The following is an 18189-nucleotide window of genomic DNA, read 5'->3' on the forward strand; positions in this document are numbered from 1 at the left end:
TGAGGTTTTGAAATGTGAATTTTCAGGAGTTATTGAAATTGTTGTGTTTCCTGAAAGCTGCTGTGCTAATTTTCTGATCACTTTAAAATACGTTCTCAATATTTTAGCTGTTGAAAAATTATCAGAGCTTAAGCAATCACAAATGATGACGACAAGGCGAGTTAGTGGGAGTGCCAACACACTACTTGTTCATTCTCATCTCGCGTTTTCTCGCTTACCTAACATCCATGTGTTGGAATTTGAAAGTCTTGGCAATGTGAAAAGGAGAATGACTACAACGAGATATCTAGTATTAAACTGTTTAGCGTACATTTATATTGCCATTGTAAGGGTGCATTCTGAGTTACATGATTCCTGCCTCATCCACTTGTTTTAAATGCGAAGCAATTGTTATTCACACGATGTTATTCACGAGTGCATCTCTTTCCTTCAATAAATAAGACTAATAAAGACGAGATAACAATTAACCATTCCAAAAATATATCCAATTAGCGAAATTCATGCGATACCCCCACCACTCTGCGACGCTTTTACTCGAGTTCTCCCGTGGGAAGATGCGGGTGGATTTTGAACACGATAGCGTTAAACACCCCTTTTCTTAGAAATTTCATTCTCTGCATCGTTCGTTGTGAGGGAAACATCATCTTATGCGTGACTGATAAATTGAGAACGAAGCAAATAAACTATGCAAATGATAGAAAAACCCTGGAGTAGTGTGAGTAATGAAAACAGGTCGTTTGGATCCGAGAGGAAATCGAACTCGAGTCATTTGCATGGCGGGTGGATGCTCTACCACATGGCCATGCCTCTGCTTGCGAAGGCAGTGAAAAAAACTTTCTTTGCTTAGAAATGCAGTGAATATGGCTTTCATTCTTCACAAACGCACGAGTCCTGTATAGATACTTCATAATGCAACATAAAATATTGCAGTATAATGCGTGTTGCAAGCTTTGATTTCCAACGCGCGTCAAAATATGTGATTATCGCAATGTATCCGTGGGTTAAAACCGGTACCTCAGTACAAAAGGCACAAAGGCTACGGCACCTATTTCCTTAAGGTCACGTATAGGTGCATAGAAAATTCGAAAAGGTTTCATGCATTACGTTATTGAAATACACACTAGAAACAGGATATGGCTATGGCGTTCAACTCTTAAAATCAAAGCTTTTGGGCCCCCTAATTTTTTTTCCATAAAAGTGTATCAGCGTGGCTTGAGGTGGAAATTGAGAATCAGGACTACAAAAGCTCTGGAACATATGGCGTGAGCAGGCCTCCTGGAGAAGCCGAAAACCGGCAGGCTGCATCCAATTGTGCCTCGAAGCACACGATAGGCACATGGCTTTTCCTGTGCATACAGCACGCGTGTGACATTTCCGAAGCAGAACGAACTACTCCACCCATAATGCTGCAGAGAATGGACGGTACGGGTGATACATATCGAGTAGGTCACACGGGTCACGTGGCACATGGAGGGAAGTGTTTTGCTCCCGCCGCTAATTGCTCCCGATAAGCACCGGATTAACAAACGGGGACACGTGATTTCTTGTGATCCACATTTCCTCAACACGCGCAACCACCGTTTCTTTGTGCTGGCCGCCAACCCTAGCTTTTCCCTTCCACCGCTGGAAGCCACTTGAACACTTGGCCTTCTCTACATCTGCAGTTTTTCTTTTTGCTCGGTTGATTACATTGATAGCGTGCTGCGTCGGTGGACGAGTTCACTAGATAGTGGAACATGCTAAGCAGATCTACGTGTCGAAGTAACAAACGAAATTGGAGAGCTTTAAAGAATTCATTGTGTTGTGTAGAAGCTTTGCCCTGCGACGAAAAGAGAGACCTTTTATGAAAGTGCAAGGTCATAGAACTCTCACTTCACCATTCTTCAGCAAGCTTCACGTCTAATAGAAGAGTGATACCGTTTCCATTCCTCAATGTTTGATTATATATAACATACATAATCAGCAACAAATGTGATGTTGAAGAAAACTTACTTTATTTATTTATTTATTTGTTTGGTAATACTGTGAACCTTGTTAGAGGGTCTTAACAGAGAGGACATGCATAAAGTATGTAATAGGTTCATAAAGTTTCTTAATATTTTGACAACTGAGAAGGAAAACTTGAATACCTAACAACTCAACACTCAAAACAACAATTCAAGAACAATTTAGAAATAACAGTTTTTTTAATAATATTTGCTTTTAACATGAAGTCGCTTACATGACTTGGTACTGAAGATAAAAAATTAAACTTCGCAATCACGTAATTAAGCTTCTAGATAATTTTCAAGTTAGTAGCATCTCTTGAAACAACAATTTCGCTCGGTAGTTTGTTGTATATTCCTGTGACATCTGGAAAAAAAAGAACATCGCGATGTGTCAGTATTTGTTCAGTATAGGTTTATGACGCAGTCGTGGTTACTTCGGAGATTCCTTTTGCCAGGAGCGTGCAAATATTTGAGCGTATCTATCTTCAGTTTATCGTGCGTTATTTGGAACAATACTTTCAGCCTATATTTATTTCTACGTAGTTCGAGAGGGTCTAGGTTGCATCTCCGTAACATCAGTGAATGATTCCTTCCTGCGGTATGTTGAACAGATAAAGCGAGCAGCTGGTCTTTGTATTCTTTCTAGCTTCTTCTTGAGAGTAGCTTAATGGGTATTCCAAACAACATATCAGTATAATAGTACCGTCCTAGTAAAAGCGGTGTTTGCAATATGTTTTAAGTCACGCGATGCATTCTGCAGTTTCTTTCTCAATAGATAAAAAGTTTGATAGGCTTTCATGCAAACAATATCGATATGCTCATTTCATGTAATCTTTGCGTAATTGTTACCGCAAGGTACTTGAACTGGGTCGTATTTACCCACAAGCTTTTCCCCAATCCTGTACAAAATGGAATAGATTGTTTTCTTTTTTTTATGTGTGTATATGTACATTGGTTATATGTGATGTGTGTATATGTAGATTGTTTATTTTTGCCATTTTAAAATTTCTACACCAGTTATCGAAATTTCCTAAAATATTCGAATGTTTATTTGGTCGTCTAGTTTGGAAATTGCGGCATAGATTACGCAGTCATCTGCGAAAACTTTAACATGAACACCTTCTTCTGCCACACTACTGATATCATTGCTGTGCATGGGTGCACGTAAAAGAACCTCAGGTGGTAGAAATTTCTGGAGCACTCCTTTGTGACGTCTTTCATAATATTATGGTGGTTTGGGGACATTAAACCCCACATATAAGTCATCGTGTCAACACACTTAAACGAGTCGTCTCTAACCATTTTCTCAAAGATTGCTATATCGCTACCAAGAAGATAGCTGTCCTTCAAACAGCTATCGTGAGGTCCATCAAAGTTTGTGCATTTTTGTATGCCAGAGTTCTCAACCAATTTTCGAAGCCCTACGCCAAGGTCAACATCACCCTTTTTAACCCTACACAATTGTTCTTACCCTATGTTTGCTTTACACACAATAAAACGTCCCGTCTCTTTGCTGTCCGCCACGTGTTATTTTGGTGGCACTGTTAACCTATAGGTAAATAAAAATAGGGCTGTACGGTGTTGGGGTGGGGTAGCTCATTGCGGATGCCAACGTATATTGTCATGTTGTTGTCGATACACAAGCGGTCACATACCTTAGAACTGTGGCTGAATGTGTGGGCGAGGAAGTTGCTCTTGAAGCAGGCGTCGGCGTCACCACATCAGGTAGCGACACGTTTTAGCGCTTAGCTGCTGCATACCGCGCCCACACTTCCAGTTCTTTTGCCGACGCTTCCGTTCTGCTTCAGCTTCGCGACCTCTGACCTAGCGTCCGCTTTACCGCGCGCTCGCTTAGCTTCTCCTTCGCTGGCTTCCAGCTCCGGGCGTTCTTTACGACAAGCCCTCTTCGCCCACCCCCCACCCTCGGCCTGTCACCGCCTGGTCTTGGTGGCGAACCTAAGCTGCTGGACCATCTGCCGGATCGGTACGCAGTTCCCTTCGGCACTCGGCCTCCCAGGTCTGTTTTTGTGCCCGGACGGCATCATCGGCCATTGAATTCTAGCTCTCTAACGTTTCCACTATGGGCGCTCTTCTAGAGTTGTTCGTGGCATACCCATGAGGAAGGTTTTAGGAGAAACTGATGCGTGCGTGTTTGGCGCCTCAGTTTCGGAAAGATGGGCTATGTCACTTACAACGTACTAACGTGCGCATACTTGGGTAGGTTGCTGAGAATGGCGTAACATATAGGACAGCTTATGTAGACCACTCATGGCACCACTGCCAGGCAGTTTTCGTTTATGCTAGCCATAAACAGCTTTAGCTGTGAAAAGGTCACTGCTTTGCCGCAAAGGCGAAGCAATGAACATGATAGCAACAAATTGTTAGGTCACGTGCAGAATGACAAGCTGATCAAAACGTGCCCCGCGTTACTCACCCACAAATGACGCACGAAACGTACTCACAAGTACTGATTAGCGTGAATAAGCATCTCAGTAGTTACTCGCTGTGTCTGAAAAGCACGCCCTTTTCCTTTTCGCAAACGTACACTTTACAATGATTTCAGTGACCTTTGTGCATCCGGTAACTACAACAAAATCAATCCGGTGAAGGCCCAAGGCCAGACAAGACTTACGATTGCGCCCCCCTCCCCCGCGAGATAAGCGCGCGCGTTAGCCTCAACCTTGCTCCCTCTCCACAGGCCAAAGTAAACCTGGGACATGAGAACGCGCGCCACCACGTCCTGACAATCTCGCGAAGCGTGCTCATTGCACCGTCTTGCTGGTAATTCTGAAAACACGATAGTCCCCCCCGAGATACCCGCCACCAGCGGTAAGTGGTAGGTATGAATAGCTTGCCGTTTGAACGTTCAAGGAAGTGCTCCTTCGTGGCTCAGTCGTTAAAATCTCGCACTCATGATTCAGAGGTACCATGTCTGAGTATGCGCGCCGGGGTCCTTTTCTGAATTATTTTTTCTTGCGCTTTTATATATACAGATACGCATACATATACGATGATTGACGGCTACACCAACGTCGATGCCGACGCCAGCCGCGATATCCAGCCGAGGGTATTCATATAACTGCTATCGCCACAAAACGCCCCCTTCCGAAGCATGAAGCTAACATGAAGAAGCAGAAGCAGGAAAAGCCCGGTTAAGAACAGCAAGAACGCATGCGGATGCGCAAGAAAGCGCGTTCTTAATGAGTTCAAGGTATTGAAAGCTTATTATCAGGCACCTTCAGCAATTGCACTGGATTCTGTGATGCTTGTGTTCTTATGGTCAACGTACTATGTGGCTGTATTCTGGTTTCTAAAAAAGTGAATGTACCGAAGCATCCTATTTGGAATAAAAGACTATATCATAGAAGGTACAACAGTCATAAGCCTTCAACGGTTTTAACTGAAAATGCTTGCTTGCGTCCCCACATACGCTCTTGTTGTTGTTCACTGGGCTGTTTCTGCGTGGCTGGTTTGGAATGCTTGCTCATGTTACCTCCGTCTTTCTGAAAGAGTTCTTTTGTATCACATGCCACTGCTTTCCACAAATTACTTGTTCTATTATTGACAATTAACTTTATTAGGAAATCAGCACTTGTCTTCGTTGTTGTATTTTTTTGTCCCGTGTCTTACTTGCCCTCGAGCTACTCCTGAAAAGATATACTTCCTAGCATGTACACATATTTTGCTGAGAATTTGGCTGGTTAATTTGGTATAAAACTTACGAAAAGGTGCCGCAAAGTAAGACAAAACCAGGAAAATAACACACAAAATACTACTGTTGAAATCTCCCCTGAAGTTTAATTTCCGTTCGCGAAATGTACACATATATCCACACACCACTACGCAGAAAAGAACACAAAAATAAAAAAATCTCTACCCACTCAGTTATGATTCTTTTTGCGTGGTGGAACGAACTTTAGATGACCACTTAGTATGCTGCTTTTTTGTATAAGTCAAGCGTCGATTATTCTTTAAGTTGTCTGTTCCTGACGCCTTGAAGTATTGCTGGCTTCACCGAAACAATTTTAACAACGGCTTTCCTGACTCTGCTGACGGAGCAAAAGTAAATGGAAGTGAACTCTAGTTTACTAGTGAACAAAGAAAGTGCTCCGCGATTATTGGAGATGTCTACGAAGCCATTTAGAACGCCGAACGACCAGTCTTTATCAAACCTACTCCGGACGCACCATCACAACGATTGCGTGTAGTCTTGGCATGCCACGATGTTTGAAGACTGCAATAGGGTGATTTCCTCACATCACATATAAAATAGGCCACTTCGGATACGCAGCTCACTGCTTGTACCGAGACCACTCGATGCTTCGTAGTCTATCAAGTTGGGTGAAGTGCAATTCGGACCAAGTTCAGTAAAGGGTACAGAAGGACACTATGATTTCATTACTGGTGAAATGGGCTATGCACCACCGGCAAGAGCCACATCGGCGTACAAAAATACGTCAACTCTAAGGACATTCATGTTATCTTCGTGAATGTCAGCCACTTTATTCATAGGGAGATGGTAATACTGAATAATATGATTAGAAACCACTCGTTTCAGGTAGTGCAGCTGGGTCCACTATGTAAGCCACTATGATCGTATTGTGGATGGTGTTCCGACATCTACGAAGTATAGTTACCAAACGAGCACGTCCAAAGTGACCTTTTTTTGTCCCCTACCCCGCCTAATTGCGGAAGAATTTTTTGTTATAGTGAGAGAATGCTTCCTAAATAAATAAAGCCTACGCTTGGCGCAAACACCATAGGCTACATTTCCTTACTTTGCACCCTGAAACAACGACCGTAAAATACACTTCAACACCTCATAGAATGTCGGGCGAAGTTCAACTAGTCGTCTTCATGTTCGGAATCTCGCGAGTCCTGTTCGTACGCTCCAGGACAAGATGCAGGTAGCGATAACTGAAAGTACGTTGCAAGGACTCTGCAGCAACGAAATTGGAGCAGGGTTCATCAGCTATCTGAATTACCATGGTGCATTATTTCAACGTATAAAAACATACACCTCGAATTCAATGCAGGAAAATAACTTAATATGCCTCCAGCCGTGCCAAAATCCCATGAAACCAAAGATATGAGTATCTTGTCGACAAACCAAGGTAATCTTTCTTAGAGGCTACAAAATAGGCTAAGACAATGCAAAAAAATATGCACCCTGTGAACTTCCCCTCCAATAAATCAATATCGCTTCGTACTCAATGAACTGTGTACTCTGGGATGCCTGATCGTTTTCTATTCGAAGTGCTGAACATGAAATTTCAATTTGTTTTCAGTGGTGAACCTGAAGGTATGACGCCTTAGACTGCAGGTTTTTTTTTTATCACCGTACGGCAGAACTTATTATCACTGCAGAATGAATTGAAAAAGCTGTCCAGTCTGGTAATTCATCATCTGCAGCTGTCGACAATATAAACCCTGTAAGAATGAAAAGCGCAATACATCAATTTATGGAGTGTTATCATGCAGCACACTTCTCAGCCGTCCCTGTGCACTGGAGTGGTGCCAGGATGCTGGAAAGTAGGAAATGTTGTTCACGTACCTAAGACAACTGTTTTCTCTAACAGTAACCGACACTAGGGTGTTCATGCTTTAAACAAAAGGAACACATTAGTTACACTAGAAAAACTTTTTCCTGGACGAGTTGGTGCGAAAGCTTATTGAATATATTATTCGCATCGCAAAGCTTGTAAGATAAAAACATCAGTGTTCGTTTCTTTGCCGTTTTGATGTTCCAAGCTTTGGCAACAAATAACATGTTCACAAAACATCATTTACTTACAAGCAGCTAACTTTTGTCTTTTTTACTTAACAACTAATGTTTCATAGAACGTCAGAATATTTATTTATTTACAATACAATGCCTACACTCAGTCTAGGCAGGTGTGAAAGAGCAATTGCTTGCATGTGTGTCATATATCTTCCAAACCGCAGCAGTACTGGCATCATAAAGCTGCAATCAAACCAAAACGATGTAGAAGATTGGTGCAGAAAAACTCCATCACCTAAAACTTTAAGAAGACATCTCTTTTCTCACTGCATGCAAAAACTCCATACAACCCGATACCTTCTTTGCAACTCTCCAATTTCTTGAGTTACACTCAATACATAGTTGTGCATAAAATGTGCTAGTTGTCTTTTTCATAGCATTACCTCACCAATGTATTCAACTAAGAAAACTGAGTATGCCGCTACTGACTAGTCCTAACGTCTAAAGGCCGTACACTAGCAGCATCAAGCACAAAACAGAGTACTAAGGGCTTCCAGGGGGGTAAGGGAAGAGCTAGTGTTGACGGCCAACACAAAGCGAGGGGCTGGCACGTGCTGAGGAAATGGGGATCACAAGGAATCGCATGTCCCCGTCTGTTAATCCGGTGCTTATCGGGTCGAATTAGCGGCGGGAGCATAGCGCCTTCCTCCACGTGCCATGCGACCGGTGCGACCTACTCGATATGTATCACCCGCACCGCCCCGTCTCTGAATTATGGGCGGTGTCGTGCACCCTGTTTCGGAAACGACGCACGCGTATTCGGAAATAACGCACGCGTAAAGTGATGTGCCTGTCGTGTTCTTCAGGGGAGGGTTTGGTGATGGCTGCCGGCTTTCGGCTTCCCCTCAGAGTTCTGCTTGCTTCATATGTGCCAGTACTTTATAAATGCACCAATCCTCAATTTATAGCCCAAGCCTCAGGCATAATGGTGTACTGTTGGAGAAAAAGAAGTGGATGATGCATTGTCTTCTCACTCGGAGTGTTCCTTTACAACGGCAATTTAAAGGTACGCTAAATATTGAAATACTAGATCTCACGTTGTTGTAAATCACTCCTTCACATTGTGAAGACCTCTTGACTTCCTACACGTGGGCGCAAGGTAAGCGAGAAAACATGCAATACGAATACAGAAATAATATATCGACACCTGCGCTAACTCGCCGTAGCTTCATTGTTTTTTATGGTGTACGCTCAGGTAATCATTATTTGCTACAATAAGTAACATTTCATAACTATTTATTCAAAATATTCCAACACTTCACACATTACCTTTCTGAAGACATAAAGGTTCCATCAACGGCCGAGGTTTTCCGGGCCGAACCAAAATATGACATGAGTATTCGGTGAATCCATCATATTTTCAACCACCCATAGGAACCTGTACGGAGAACTAGGTCTAAACACACGGATCTTGTTGCATTTAGGAGCCGATATTTAAACCAACGCCTTGAGGCTGCTGATTGTCAAAAATACATTGGACATGAGATTTCTGAGCAAGGGAGTGGAGTTAAAGTCCAAAGTGCCACTGGTCTTGCGTTAGGAGGCTTGCGTTACGTCAGTAGCCCAATTTATTTTATGACAGGGTAGGTTTGAAGTGAAAAACGCGCAACCAATGAAAAATGTGGGAAATGCCTTATAATCAGCTCTATGCAGCTCGCTGAGTCGGTATAAATACGCCTTGATGTTGGCACTCATTTGGAAGGGTATAACAGAATGTAGTCAATAGTAAATATTTGTTCAACGTAAATATTGTTTCAAGCAACACTTTTTTTTCGTTCTTCATGAAGCTTCACCACTTGATTTTGAACTGGCTCACGAGGAGATCCACAACTCTACGCTGCTATAGCGCATGAGGAAGCCAGAAGATATGCTGGTTACGATGGTGGGAAGATCGTGAGCTGCCTTTTGGCTCGTCCCTATCCACCTGCGTTGAGATCAGGGGAGGAGGCAGGCAAGGATAATCTTCAATAAGCTACGACCGTGCGATAAGTACACGCCATGCGACACCCATGGCGTGCACGCCCTGAGCGGGATTGTGTGACCCAAAACTCTCGATGGCTTCGTGATTGCGGGATTTACAGGGGAGCATTCGAGAGGGCCGAAATTCGCATTTAGCAGGAAGAATGAATATTACATCTGGCACATCAAATTTTCGTCATGTCAGTGGCAGTGGGAATATTTAGACTGTTATAGCATTTATTATGTACCCATAAAAGTCATCTTCCTAATTTAAAATATATTGAATTCCCAGTGGCTGTTACTAGTTAGAGAGGTAACGTTGCTAAAACGTGGGCAGCATTACCATTCAGCAAGAGTGCTTCTGTTCCCCAAAGCAATTTTTCCTATAGGGCCCATGAATGGTGAGTAACCGCGAACAGACAAGAACGTAGAAGAGTACTGACATAGACAGAGCGCATGGATGCAAACCAACTAGCCATCCAACGTGTTTTAACAATCCTTATAGGACTTTATTTGAATACCACAGTATCCTGGTTTTTCAGGGTTCATTGAATCTAATGTAAAGTTTAACGTTCCAAAACTATCATTTGATTATTAGAAACGCATGTTTTTTGGTCTTGATTTTGAGATAATGTGCTGCACGACACTGTGCAGCTTGGACCCGGGTCCACTGGGTGCCAGCCGAGTGTTTTAAAATTGAGCTACACCGGTGCTTGTGAATTGTCAAACTTGCCTTAGGCAGGCTAGATGTCGGGAAAGCAATTGAGTTAATACAACTTGTAAAGCCTTTTGAAACAGCGAAAAAACATCCAGTCGTCGCATAATGCGAATAGCGTAACGAGTGGGCCGTCCAATGCTCCTACCCATCACTGACAACTATTTTTGTCTCTTTCCCTTACCTTTTTCTTTCTCAACTTCCCACTAACATTCCTCATTCATTCAGCGTAGTGTAGAAAACCGGGCACCTGGTGGTTAACCTTCCTCTTGTTGTTTTTGCTCCTTGTTGTTCTCTCTTGTTGTTCTTCCTTCCTTCCAAACGAAACACAAGTAGCGAAAAGTCCCGGGAACATTCAGCGGCGAGCACTATAGGTAATTAACCTCAATGCCAAACACTTTTAACAATTTAAATACTTTCATGCCATTTGAGGCGTTAGAGAGTCGTATATGTTATAGGAACATAATGGCTGTCCACCGAGCTTCTAATTTGGTAGAGAAAGGGGGCTAAACTCCCCAACCCATAATCCGGATCGCAAAGTTTCCAAAAAAGTGGTTTATACGTATTGTTAGAAATTTTATTCCGCCGCTGACACAACCCGTGAATCTATTGTCCGAGTGGTTAACATCATGGCCCACCTTGGCGTACTTTTCGTCCCTGTGAAAGCAATCGAATGTCATCCCTGCGTCCTGAAAGTCGCTTTCAACTAGGCCTTGTCGCCTCGCACTATCAGCGTCACTTTACGTGAAAAATAAATGCCTCTACTAAACAAGTCCTGCTCGCAAATAAAGAAATGCTTCGAAAAAACATTTTTGCGCGTTCTTCAGAGTACGTCTACAAGATCACCCCACTACCGCCTCTAAAGCTGTCATCTGCTCGCCTGCAAGCAGAGGGAATGCATTTGCAGACAAAAATGATTCCCTATGTCTTCCTACTCACCCATTCTTAAACAAGCGGAAACTCGAAGCAACTCGTAGTTTGGAAAGCGAAGCTTACGCTTCATGCCTCTTTACAGCACTGTGCGCCTGCTATGCCCTGGTTTCGTTCAAACCTCTTCTCGATCAACCGGTCTTCCTCCATGAGGCTGCAGTAGTTCTGCCACATTCCCCTGACGCTTCTCCTCACTATAAATATCACCAAAAGAGCATGTACGTTTCATAATATCACTATGTGCTCCATGAGGCCCACAGACAGGTGGTTTTTCTACCCGCGATACCCGCTCAATCCCATCGAGCGCCCTTCCCTTTGTGTATACCTTATCCTATTTGTGACATACGCTATATCATCCTTCAAATTTGCGTTATTTCTTTCCTTCTTCTGTTTTATTTCCTGATCCTGACCACCCCTATATTCCCTTCATTTGATGTGTAACCCTCCAGCCAGTCGGCCGCGCATGTTCCTTATACATCGATGCATCCGGACTTGCACCCCCACCCCGCACAACTCCCAAAATCTAACGCCCCTGATCTTTGAAGGGAGAGAGATGTAGGCGGTATGGAGCAAAAACCCCGAAAAGTGTGCTTGATAATAAGAGGGGTAGATGCTGTCGGGTATGCGCACGTGGAAGTGCGTGAAAATGGCTTGGGAGCTTCGCGTGTTCATTATGGATGCTCGCGCGTGGCACTTTGTAGGGACGGGCATGTGCGTCGGCTTCACACGAAACAGCCCCGCTACTTCCACTGGGTGTGCCACGGGTGTGCCAGTACAGCACAGAAGAGTAAGACTGCCGGAGCGGAAAAAACTAAACGGAAAAGTTTTAACATAGAGCTGATTGCAATCATGTTCAACTGATATGCGCGAAGCACTTATTTGTCCACATCCTCTAGTGAGGTCATTTTAAAGAAGCAAAGAATAACGCTGATGAATAACACAAATTGAGGTTTATAACGTAACATGTCTAGCATCTTTTGCGAATGCATTCATATTCTTGAAAAAATAAGAATACTCCAGGGCATTCAAACACAGGATACATAAAACACTTTCAGTGTGCCTATGCGTCATGTAGATGTTATGAATTGTGCGTTCCCTAAAGAATGTCTCACAGTATTAATTATTTCTAGCCAACTTTCAATGTGAGGTCCACATGGTACTGTAGTGGTGTTTTGAAGGTGATTTAGAAAATATGATATCCGCAGTGAAGTTGCAAGCTGATTTTACTATTCTATATTTAAATAGAAGTGGTACGCGTATGTTGTAAGGCATCTGGTATTAGGCATACTTCCGAGCTCCATCTTTTTGAGCGACTGTTTACGGCATGAACATGGCATCAATCATAAGTTTTTGTAAGCACCATTCGCAGGGGACCACCCAATTATCACCCCATTACAAACGAGGCACTCATTTAGGATGATATTTACTGCCGTCCCGCAGCGTGGGCGTCAGCACGTGTGATACCAAAAATTGTTACCTTCTGATGACTTTGCCATGTGACCTCGTCATGGTGTCACAGATCGTCAAATTATGTGACGTCACCGCTACGTCGCTACGGCGTCACTTCGACGTCCCATCCCTCGATGTCACATTCTAAAGCCATCGCGTAACGTCCTTGCTTGTTCAAGGAGAGTTGATCGAGGAGGCCGTACAAAAAGACACGTGAAGAGCCTGCTATCTTGGAGGTTGCAGTGCAAAAGCGCATTAGGTGCGGAAAGTTCTTCATGTAAGAGCAGACGGGATCAATAAATTACTTAAGAAATATAGCGTGACTTTCGCTTTCGATTGGTTTAACGGGAATGCGTAAGAGACCTTGAGATTTTTACTTTTTTAGTTTGCTTGACCTAAGTACAAGCTATGTATTGAGGTGAAACATTTGTAAGCACGGGGTGTCTCTGGAGGTGATGTTTCAGAAGCAGAATAGACTTCCTAAAGACTGCACGTGCAACAATTTTTTTATTCCTTCAAGCTTCTATGTTCTCGAGAGCTTCTGCAATTCTTAAAATAATATTGACATTTACTTTTCAAATAGAAAAACATTGATTTATGAAGGGCAAGAACGAGAAACAGCAATTTCACTATTATACTCCTGAGTTTTTCACAGTTCCACTCCACAGCTGATAGTCTTTTGTCGTAACTTATGCGACGGCATGGTACTCAGTTAATCATAATATTCTACTGATTGATACTTGTGGCTTAACGTCCCAAAAGCACCGTATGAATATGAGAGACGCCGTAGTGGAGGGCTCCACCAATTTCGACCACCTCGGGTTCTTACCCCTGCACCCAAATCTGAGCACACGGGCCTACAACACTTTCGCCCTTATCGAAAATGCAGTTGCTGCAGCCGGCGTTCGATCCCACGTGTCCGCAGCCGAGTACCTTAACCACTGCGGCGGGGCAATCATATTATTCGCAAGAGACCTTAAGAGAGGGACTTCGTTTGATAACTTATCAGTGACTGGGGAACCTCGACTAAGCTGACTATCGATGAACATTTAGTATATATATATATATATATATTTATATATATATATATATATATATATATATATATATATATATATATATATATATAGTGGGAGTAATATTTCAATGGGCCAGTTAGTCTTCGTGAAGGTGTGGGATATGGCACAACGGGAGGGTTGTCAACAAGGATAAATATACTTATTTCCCAACAGTTTCGGGAGGATGCCTCCCTTTATCAGGGTATTAGTTGTATATATTGCCACAAGGCAGTAGTGGGATTGGGGCATAAAGCGGTAGAGGGTCCCTGGCTGAAAAAAAAAAGACTACGAAGTGGATAGAGACTGGTTCCAGCCCGCTACTGCCACAGGGATGTATGCTCCGCTGTGTTTGAATACATCAACGCAACTAAAAGATTACCATGCTAGTGAACCACTACCTTTTAAGATCTTTAGTTTATGATTCGTAGTTATGTCTTTCAAAAACAGAAGATGGTTTGACCGCTTGCTCAGCACACATTTTTGTTTTTTGGTAGTATTATTTTAAGCTACTTTTTCAGATTGGCTTCATTTTCACTTTAGTTTCATTTAAGTATCCTGCCGCCCGGTTCTTGGCCCATCCCCCTTTGTGGGTAAGCGCCATACATCAAAGGTCATCAGCATCAGCATCAGCATCAGCCAGTGCGCCAGGCATTGTCATCGCGTGTAATCGTTGTAAATATCTGTAAATATACGTTTTCTTGTAAGATTATTGGTGGAGGTGCTGGGTACGCCTGCCTGGCTTTTCCGGCAAACCAACACGGAACTTTGGAGTGGTCGCCACCTTCATTTTCCTGCAATGGCTCAACAGGCCCACCCACAAGAGCAACAGCAGCCGCAGCTGCAGCAGCAGCACCAGCAGCAGCACCAGCACCAGCAGCACCAGCACCAGCACCAGCAGCACCAGCTGCCTCCTCTGATTCTCCTGCCTCCACGAGACCCCGGAACCTTCTCGGGCACAGGCAAGGACAAGGTGAATGTTGAAGATTGGGTCGCTTTGTACGAGCGCGTGAGCGAATACTATAGGTGGGACCCTACGTTGATGCTGGCCAACGTTGTATTTTACTTGCGGGATACGGCGCTCACCTGGTATGACACGCATGAGTTGGAGTTGACCAGCTGGGACGTTTGCGAATTGAAGCTTCTCGAGTTATTCAGCAGGCCATTTGGGCGACAGCAGGCCGCGAGGAAAGACCTGGAATGTCGCGTGCAGACATCGACAGAATCATATGTATCCTACATACAGGACGTATTGGGCCTCTGTCGAAAGGTCGACGAGAACATGAGCGAAACTGACAAAATCGCTCACATATTGAAGGGAATTGCCGATGACGCCTTCAATTTGTTGATCGTTAAAGATTGCGCCACCGTCGACACGGTTGTGAAGGAGTGTCAGCGCTTCGAGCACGCCAAGAACCGTCGCATAACCCGCCAGTTTGCGCGTCTGCCTAATACTGCAGCCACTTCGACCTGTGAAGACAGCCCCAAGTTAACGCAAGCTACATCGTCCGAAAATGTCACCCGAATCGTTCGTCGTGAACTCGAAGCAATGGCTTCTGCAGCCATCGCCTCTGACGGTCCTCAAGACAACGCATCCACCGTCTCCCTCATCCAAGCCGTCGTTCGCCAAGAAATAGCAAATCTCGGCATCACACCTGTTTGCGCCGTTCGCACCACCAAGAGCTCGGCTTCTGTTAACCAGATTCCGGTGTACCCTTCACGCTACCCTTCCCGCTACCGGAACCCTGCTGAATGGAGAACGTCGGATGATAGACCGATCTGCTTTCACTGCTCTCGCGCCGGCCACATTGCACGCTACTGTCGCAATCGTTGGTCATCCAATTCATCTTGGAACACTGGGACATGGCGTCGCTTTGAAGGCAGTTCTCGCCGCTTTTCTACTCCGTACGATCCACAGCCTGCTCCTACTAACGTTCAGGGCCGAAGGTTCAGCCAGTCACCATCACCCCAAGGCCGCCGATCTCTCTCGCCGATGATTTCTCGATCCAGGTCCCCTGCACGACCTGGGCCCTCAACCTCGGGAAACTAGACCATGCAGCTCCCGGAGGTGACGCTGCATTAACGACCCATTCTGCAAATCCTCTGTTGACGATTCCTACACGCCGCAATATTTTGGACCTTTTGGTGGATGACGTTACCGTTACAGCCCTCATAGACACTGGTGCACAAATTTCAGTCATGAGCGTTGCTCTCTGTATTAAACTGCGAAAAGTGATCACGCCTTCTATTAAGTGTGCAGTAATGCTTGCCGATGGGAGCACATCTGCCGTTCTCGGCATGTGTACCTCTCGCGTGTGTATTGCTGGGCGCCAGACCGTCGTATTGTTCACCGTGCTTGAGCAGTGCCCACATGACGTGATTCTTGGCCTCGACTTTCTCTCTGCGCACTCCGCCCTTATCGACTGCTCGACGGGTCTTCTTCAGTTGGAACTGCCTTTTGACGCCGCTGTTGCCCATGACGCTCAAAGTCGCCTTTGTGCCACTGAGTTCCTGCATCTTCCGCCGCAAGCCGCGACTTACGTGCAGCTCGTGTGTGATCCGCCTGTGCGCGATGGTGAATATGTCGTTTCACCTATTACCGACGTTGTGCTAAAGCACTCCATTGCTGTCCCGCACACCGTGGTGAGAGTATGCCACAATCAGACCCATCTGTCTCTTTTGAACTTTGGTTTCTCCACGCATGTGCTGCCTGCTGGTATTAAACTAGGCGTCATGTCGTCGTTGCAAGAGTGTGATATTTCTGAACTGTCGGCTCAGCAACCTACTCCGCACGTCAACTTGCTCACTGCGCCCAACCTGTCAAGCATTGACATTGCCAAAATGATAGCGCCAGATCTTTCGCCCTCCGAAGCACAAGACCTCCACCGTCTGTTGACATCCTATGCGGACATATTCGATCTTGACAACCGACCTTTAGGCCAGACATCAGTTGTGACCCATCACATCAACACCGGCGATGCCAACCCAATTCATCGCCGCCCTTAACACGTCTCCGCTGCCGAACGCTCTGTCATCCAGAAAGAGGTCGAGGAAATGCTCGCCAAAGGCGTCGTCGAACACTCATCTAGTCCGTGGGCATCCCCGGTCGTGCTTGTCAAGAAGAAGGACAACACATGGCGGTTTTGCGTCGACTATAGACATCTCAACAAGGTCACTAAAATGGACGTTTACCCTTTACCAAGAATAGATGACGCCCTTGACTGCCTTCATGGCGCAAAGTTTTTCTCGTCCATTGACCTTCGATCTGGTTATTGGCAGATCGCTGTTGACCCACGGGACCGAAAAAAACAGCATTTGTAACCCCCGATGGGTTATACCAACTTAAAGTAATGCCGTGTGGGCTTTGTAATGCGCCGGCCACCTTTGAGCGCATGATGGACTCCCTTCTGCGCGGCTTCAAATGGTCCACTTGCTTATGCTACTTAGATGATATAATTGTTTTTTCACCGACGTTCGCAAGCCATCTAGAGCGACTGTCCAGTATTCTCCAAGTATTTCGCAACGCTGGTCTCCAGCTGAACTCCTCCAAATGCCGTTTCGGCCGTCGGGAAATAACTGTACTTGGTCACCTTGTTAACGCATCTGGGGTACAGCCCGATCCGGACAAAATTCGCGCATTGACTCAATTTCCCGTGCCCTCTTCTCATAAGGATGTCCGGAGCTTCCTTGGTTTGTGCTCCTATTTCCACCGCTTCATCCGAAATTTCGCCGATATTGCGCGGCCTCTCACCGAGCTTCTTAAAAAAGACGTCCCATTTACTTGGAATTCGCCTCAGAGTGCTGCACTTTCGGCGCTCATTGCAGCCCTCACGACTACGCCAATATTAGCCCACTTCGATCAGACTGCCCCGACAGAAGTTCGCACGGACGTGAGTGGCCACGGAATTGGTGCTGTTTTAGCTCAGCGTCAGCATGGACGTGACTGTGTCATCGCCTACGCCAGCTGCCTTTTATCCCCTGCCGAGAGGAACTATTTCATCACCGAAAGAGAGTGTCTTGCTCTTGTTTGGGCTGTCGCTAAATTTCGCCCGTACCTCTTCGGCCGCACTTTTACTGTTGTAACTGATGACCATGCACTCTGCTGGCTTTCCTCGCTAAAGGATCCCACGGGACGTCTCGGTCGTTGGTCTCTACGCCTCCAAGAATACACCTTCTCGGTCGTCTATAAATCTGGTCACCTCCATCAAGACGCCGACTGCCTGTCACGGTATCCAGTGGATCCACCAGACGCCACAGAGAGAGCTACGGAAACTTGCGTCTTATCAATATCAGACTTTCTTGATATCGCTT

This window comes from Rhipicephalus microplus, chromosome 7, assembly GCF_043290135.1.
Source record: "Rhipicephalus microplus isolate Deutch F79 chromosome 7, USDA_Rmic, whole genome shotgun sequence".
NCBI classification, from domain to species: domain Eukaryota; kingdom Metazoa; phylum Arthropoda; class Arachnida; order Ixodida; family Ixodidae; genus Rhipicephalus; species Rhipicephalus microplus.